The sequence below is a fragment of the Brachycentrus maculatus genome, unplaced genomic scaffold, assembly GCF_059751285.1.
Source record: "Brachycentrus maculatus isolate JH-2025_06_01 unplaced genomic scaffold, ASM5975128v1 h1tg000248l, whole genome shotgun sequence".
Lineage (NCBI taxonomy): Eukaryota > Metazoa > Arthropoda > Insecta > Trichoptera > Brachycentridae > Brachycentrus > Brachycentrus maculatus.
The window spans coordinates 221,979-228,537 of NW_028280999.1; positions in this window are offsets into that span (position 1 = coordinate 221,979).

Consider the following 6,559-nt stretch of genomic DNA (forward strand, 5'->3'; position numbering starts at 1 on the left):
CTTCTTTGAGACTCCATTTTAAAGAAGAAAAATAAAAGTTTTTGATGATTTCAAGAGATTAAAACATCCTTGACAAAGCGCATCAAATTTAATCCTCATTTTCTCGCTCATAAAAGATTTGAAAGTGTTAAGCAGAAAATTTTAATCACCCCAAGTCATTTTAAAGAAGCTCCATAAATTTTATTTTTCTTTTTTTATAATCCCTCAAAAGGGGTGGAAATTCAGAGATCCTGTACGCTGTACGCGTTGCTATGGCTCAGTCTGGTAAAAAATAAAAGGAAATAAAAAAACATTTAAAAAAAAACAAATATTTGTGTTTCATTTATCAATCTTTATAATAATGAAAGTATTAAAAATCTGTAAAACAACGATGCAATCGAAAATACCGTAAATACTTAGTGACAGCAGCTATCGAGAAGCACGCTGTCCGCCATGAGCAACACTTTTTGAGCGCTGCCATAGTAGTAAAAAAGTTGTTAAAAAAACACATTTAATATATTTATATATATATTTACATCTCACCAATAGATGTCTCTAGTGAAGTTCTAGTGATTCAAGAACAAAGTTTCTAAATTGGTTCATATATATAGAACTTCCAAGAATTTGAGTAGTGTGGTTGTCAATAATGGGTAGAATTGGTGAATGTTACACGTGTGTAAAGTGATCACTTAAACCAGCCTATGACGGTCGTAAGCCCCGTAAATGCCCAGACTTCCATATTCTTCTTCATCTTTGATGAGATGTCAAAAAATAATATGAAAATAACTCCTGTAATTGGAGATAATCCAGATTTTGTGAACAAGTATTTGGACACACTCAAAATGTTGTATAAAAAAAAGTATATAGAAGTGTAATATGTTCAAACATCCTATCAATAGGCTGCAAAATACGTATGTGAAAAAATGCAAGATAATAGACAGTACTTATGTATGGGAAAGAAAGTACGTGAGGAATGGTAGGTATAATATAGGAAAGGAAAATTACAATAGCAGCTATGTCTAGGGCAATCTTAGTTGCATAATTATCTAAGTCATACCCACAGTAACTTGTGTACATTTTTTGAATTACCTAACGTCCAAGTGACTCTGAAATCTAGCTACGGCTTATGCAACACCGTTTATCATGTCCCTACTCAGGCTTCAACTTTATAAGTTTCATAGCCTATGCCTACTTGTGAGTGGATTTACTCTTTATGTTTAAAGTTACTATAATTTCATGTAATTCATGAGTGAAAATTCTAGGCAAAAACACTCGCAACTTGTGTACATTGTTCACTGCTAATACGAGTATGTAAGAGTCTTCTGACGATTAAATAATTTATCAAATAGCATGGTGTAATTATTATAGGTACGGCTACAATTTTTTGGCCGAACTTTTGATCAAACTGGCAAAAATATCTCAGTAGATTTTCCCTAAATTTTCAATTACCCCCTCTATTCTACTTGGTGGAGGTAAACATTCAATACCGAAAGAGGGCGTTCCCTCACAGTTTAACCCTTATACGCTGACATTTTAATTTTTTTTAATTACAAACACGTTATTTATGTAGATATTTAAAAAAAACGTAATGAAATATCATGGTACAATAATTTAATTATTTATTTATTTATTTATTTATTTAAACTTCATGTACAGAAAATAAAAAGTACATTGGCGGGCTTATTGCTAAAAAGCAATATCTTCCAACCGACCAAAGACGGACTAGTGATATTGATCAAAACGTTTGATACCATATATAGCCGTTTGCAATCAGTGGGCAGATAGTACTTGAACATTAAAAAAAACATAAATTACAAATTGACATTTAAAAAGAAACATAAATTAACAAAAGACGATAATAAGGAGGGCAAAGGAAGAAGGGAGTTTAGGGAAGGAGGTAGAGGGAGGAGGTTTGATCGACAGTTAGGATTCTAATGACAGATAGTAATGTCTCAGACGTTTTTAAAAGTTAATACATATTATTGTCTGATGTAATAGATTTTAGTTAAAAGCGGACTAATTAGGGGGAGGGAGTGTCCGATAAGTCGAAAGTCCGTTAAATAAAAATAGGCTTAAAAAGTGTATTTAAAAAAAAAATGTGAACGCTTTATTACGATATAAATAATCGTATTATCAAACTCACGACGGCATAATGTCTCAAATTTTAGTGCTAGGTGTATGACGTGATTATCATGGCCGCTAAAAATTGTTTACATTAGGCGGCACGTGAATTTGAGCATTAGGACGTTTAATTTTTTTATTTTTAACGAATTTTTGACCGTTATATCGGGAGTTCGTTAAATAGAGGTCTGTTTTATCGAGGTTTTACGGTATTTAATTTATTGTTAACGTATTTTATCGTACATACCATATGCTAAGTAATTAGACATTAAATTAACCCTATGCCATATTTACCGTTTCACTACGGACAGTCGATATATCGACGCTTTATTACTTCGCGAAAACTGCGTACCGTCGAAATATCGACTTTTGCCCAGTTTGATTTTCAATATCGATCTGTGTACACGTGTCGCGGTGCGCGCGCAAATTATTTTTAATTCGTCAATAATGATCATAAATAAACATTCAAAAAGTATATCGCGATGAAAATAATATCTGATGAAAATGTACACAATTTTGTGTACACTTAATTATTGTTTGTTATGTATATATTATTTTTTTATTGAATAAATTGAAATGAATTAAAATTGAATTGAATTAAAAGATTATTTTTCTCTAAAATTCTTCCGCAATTATGGCATGAAAAAGCGGTAAAACGGTTTAATAAAAGGTAAGTGTAAGAAAAATAAAAAGAAATAAAGAAAAACAAGGATCTATTATTTGCAATTGTATATATTAAGAACTCATTTATGAGGCGAATGTAGTTGGAAATAGGAGCAGAAAAAGACCAAGAAAAACTTGCCATGCTCAAATATTTGAAATACTTAGGTATGGTCAGATCAAGAGTCGTAATGATCGGCGGGAATGTATGAGGAGATAAATGAATGTGGAATAGGCGAAGCTTGTTTCCGAAGACAGATTGTTATGGCGATCTATTCTCTCTGCCTAACCCCGCAGAGAAGCGTCGTGATGGCGTTTAATTTACGAGTATAAGTCCAATTTTTTTATTTATTTTAAAACCCTTATCCGCACCCCAATGGTGCATAGGGCACTGCTTCATATAAATGCAGTGTTATCTTGATCGTTTACACATGAAGGAAAGGTGATCAGCCCTCCGCTTCAGGTACCAGTCCAGGGTAATATTGAATAAATATTACAGTGAAAAAATCACTTATATTTATTTGCCCCCCCTTGGGAATCGAACCCGGGACCTCCAGAACGTTAGCCGAGCGTGCTGACCATTACACTACGGAGGCGGTTTTTTTTCTCCCCAATTTTTTAGATTATTAATATTAACACGCTAGTTTCGAAAACTAATGAGTGAGTTGTGTGTGGCGGCGGTATGAATTTTTCGTTACCAGATAAAATGTTAAAGATTATGATGAATATGTTAAAAAATATTAATATATGTCCCTATAATGGACGCAAGAGGGTTAAAAGTTGGCGGGTATAATATGACACGAGTGGCTCGCGCTGATAAGAACCGTTTTGTTAGCTTAACACCCTCTCTCCCTCTCTATCTTCTCACAAACTCCCCCACTTCATAGTACAGATGGATACACGAGAGATATGTTAGCAATTCTACCATGTGAAATATAATATAATCGACTTTTGAACGATGCAGTGCCTTCTGTATTTATTCTAGCACTAAAACAATATTAGAAGTTAAGTTTAATTTTTAGGTATGTTAAAAGCATTGATAACTTTGTGGTATGGTAATAAAACACCGCCTCCGTGGTGTAATGGTCAGCGTGTTTAGCTACCGTGCTGGAGGTCCCAGTTTCGATTCCCAGGGGGGGTGAGAATAAATATTAGTGATTTTACACTCTAATATTTATTTAATATTACTCTGGACTGGTTCCTGAAGCGCAGGAGTGATCACCTTGCCTTCATATAATTAACGATCAAGATAACATTGCGTCAATACGATGCAGTGCCCTATGCACCATTGGGTGCGGATAAGGGTTAGAAGAAGAAGAATAAAACACTCTCCTTATCATCCATTGTTCACTTTGTGTAATATCACTTTTACAATCACTTATTCGTGACTACCGATTTCGGAATAATCATTCCATCATCAGGTCAAAGGTCGAGTAAAATCTTTAAAATCGGTGTCTTTCTCTTTTTCATATTATTTTTTTTATACAAATGTCTAATCGTAGTAATTTTATTTGAATGACCTGACGATGGAATGATTTTCTGAAACCGGTAGTCATGAATAAGTTTTTATAAAAGTGGTATTACACAATGTAAACAATGTATGAAAAGGAGAGTGTTTTAAGTTTAATAAGAATAAAAAGAAGAAGAAGACTTCTGACCGTTATCCACACAACGATGCATAAGGCACTGCAACGTATATGAGTATTCCACTTGCAAACCACGATATGTTAAAATATTTAGTTTTTTAACGTTTATGCCTAGAATTTCCACTCATGAATTACATTAAATTATAGTAACATCAAATATAAAGAGTAAATCCATTCACGAGTAGGCAAACGCCATAAAACTTAAAAAGTTGAAGTCTGAGTAGGGTCATGATAAGCGGTGCTACATAAGCCGTAGATAGAATTCAAAGTCACTTGGACGTTAAGTAATTCAATGGTGCCAAACGATGGAAAATTAAAAATATTAACGGCTATATTTAACATAATCTGCCAAAACTCATTAAGTTAGGAATAAAATGATTTCCTAATCCGAACGACCCACGACACGATTTACTTTTGGATTATTGAGTTGGCACTGTATATTAATGAATGATCGAATCCAAAAATCCAATTAAGTACAAACGTATTTTTTTTACGCAACCAATGGTGCATAGGGCACTGCATCGTATCGACATAGAGTTTGGCCTTAAAAGGATAAAGTTGGGCAGGTAACCAACAGAATGATAATTTGAGAAGAAACATCACAAAAATGTATACTTCTTATTATTTTTTGACATCTCATCAAAGATGAAGAAGAATATTGAAGTCTGGGCATTTGCAGGGCTGACGACCGTCATAGGCTGGTTTAAGTTATCACTTTAACATTCACCAATTCTACCCATTATTGACAACCACACTACTCAAATTCTTGGAAGTTCTGTTTATATGAAACCAATTTAGAAACCTTGTTCTTGAATCACTAGAACTTCACTAGAGACATCTATTGGTGAGATTTAAAGAAGCTTTTTACTAAGCAGAAACTCTTAAATAAGTTTGTGAGGTCCGAATCCTGGATTATAATCACACACATGAGAAACGCCAGAAAATACTGTTTTCATTTTTATTATTTAAGCTTATAATTTGACCAGACAATTTGTAAATACAGAGATGTCAAAAAATAATATGAAAATAACTCCTGCAATTGGAGATAATCCAGATTTTGTGAACAAGTATTTGGACACACTCAAAATGTTGTGAATACTTCTTTATTCTGGCTAATCACCCTTCAAGAGTGTTTTAGTAAGTGTCTAGTTATTCTTTATTGTTGTATGTACATAAAATCGTTATTTACGTCATTGCGTTGTATTGACGCAGTGTTATCTTGATAGTTAATTACACGAAGGCATAGTGATCAGTCCTGCACTCAAGGACCCAGTCCAAAGTTATATCAAATAAATCGAGATTGAAAATCGCTTATATTTATTTTGACCCTCCTGGGAATCGAACCCGGGTCATCCAACACGGTAGCCAAACGGGTCTGCCATTATACTATGGAGTCGGAGAAAAGTAAAATTTTAGTACGTCCAATTTTTTTAATGACAAATGTTCCGCTTTGAAATTTAAATTAAAAATTTGATTGGTCTTAATATATGTGAAAAGGTCTACTGAGATGGAATGTAAAAGGCAGATTTGAGTGATTACTTTATACGCTGTCTGACTCTCACCATTCTACCCATAATTGATTACTACATTACTCCAATTTCGGAAAATTGTGTTTCAAGTGACAGCACACGACGTTTGATTCCAAAATAAACGTCATGTGTAGGACATCTATTGATGAAATTTGAAAGTTTTCAGTTGAATTAGCAGAGACCATAGAAAGAGAAAGTTATATTATTTCATAAAATAATTTCACCTAATATCACTTAATTTTGGGTGTTTTGCCAAAAAATAGAAAAAAAATTGTGATTTGATCATTTATTGATTTGGCATTATCTTTGTGGAGTTAGATGATGGTTTGTATAAAAAATTAAACAAATGTATTAGAACACTTTTTGCTATTAACCACTCGAACATCATACATCATTTTGTTACACATTTGTCTGAGAGATCGCGTTTTGACAGCATTTAACTACTTTTATCCTTCTTCTGCCTAATCGATTCTAAATAATTGTTATTTAATGCTTTCCGATAATGCATTATTTGATTATCAGAAAATTAAAAAAAAACATTTTTTCTAAATCCGCCTCCATAGGTAATTAGCACATAATGTGGTCAGTACACTCGGCTACCGTTCTAGAGGTCCCGGGTTCGAT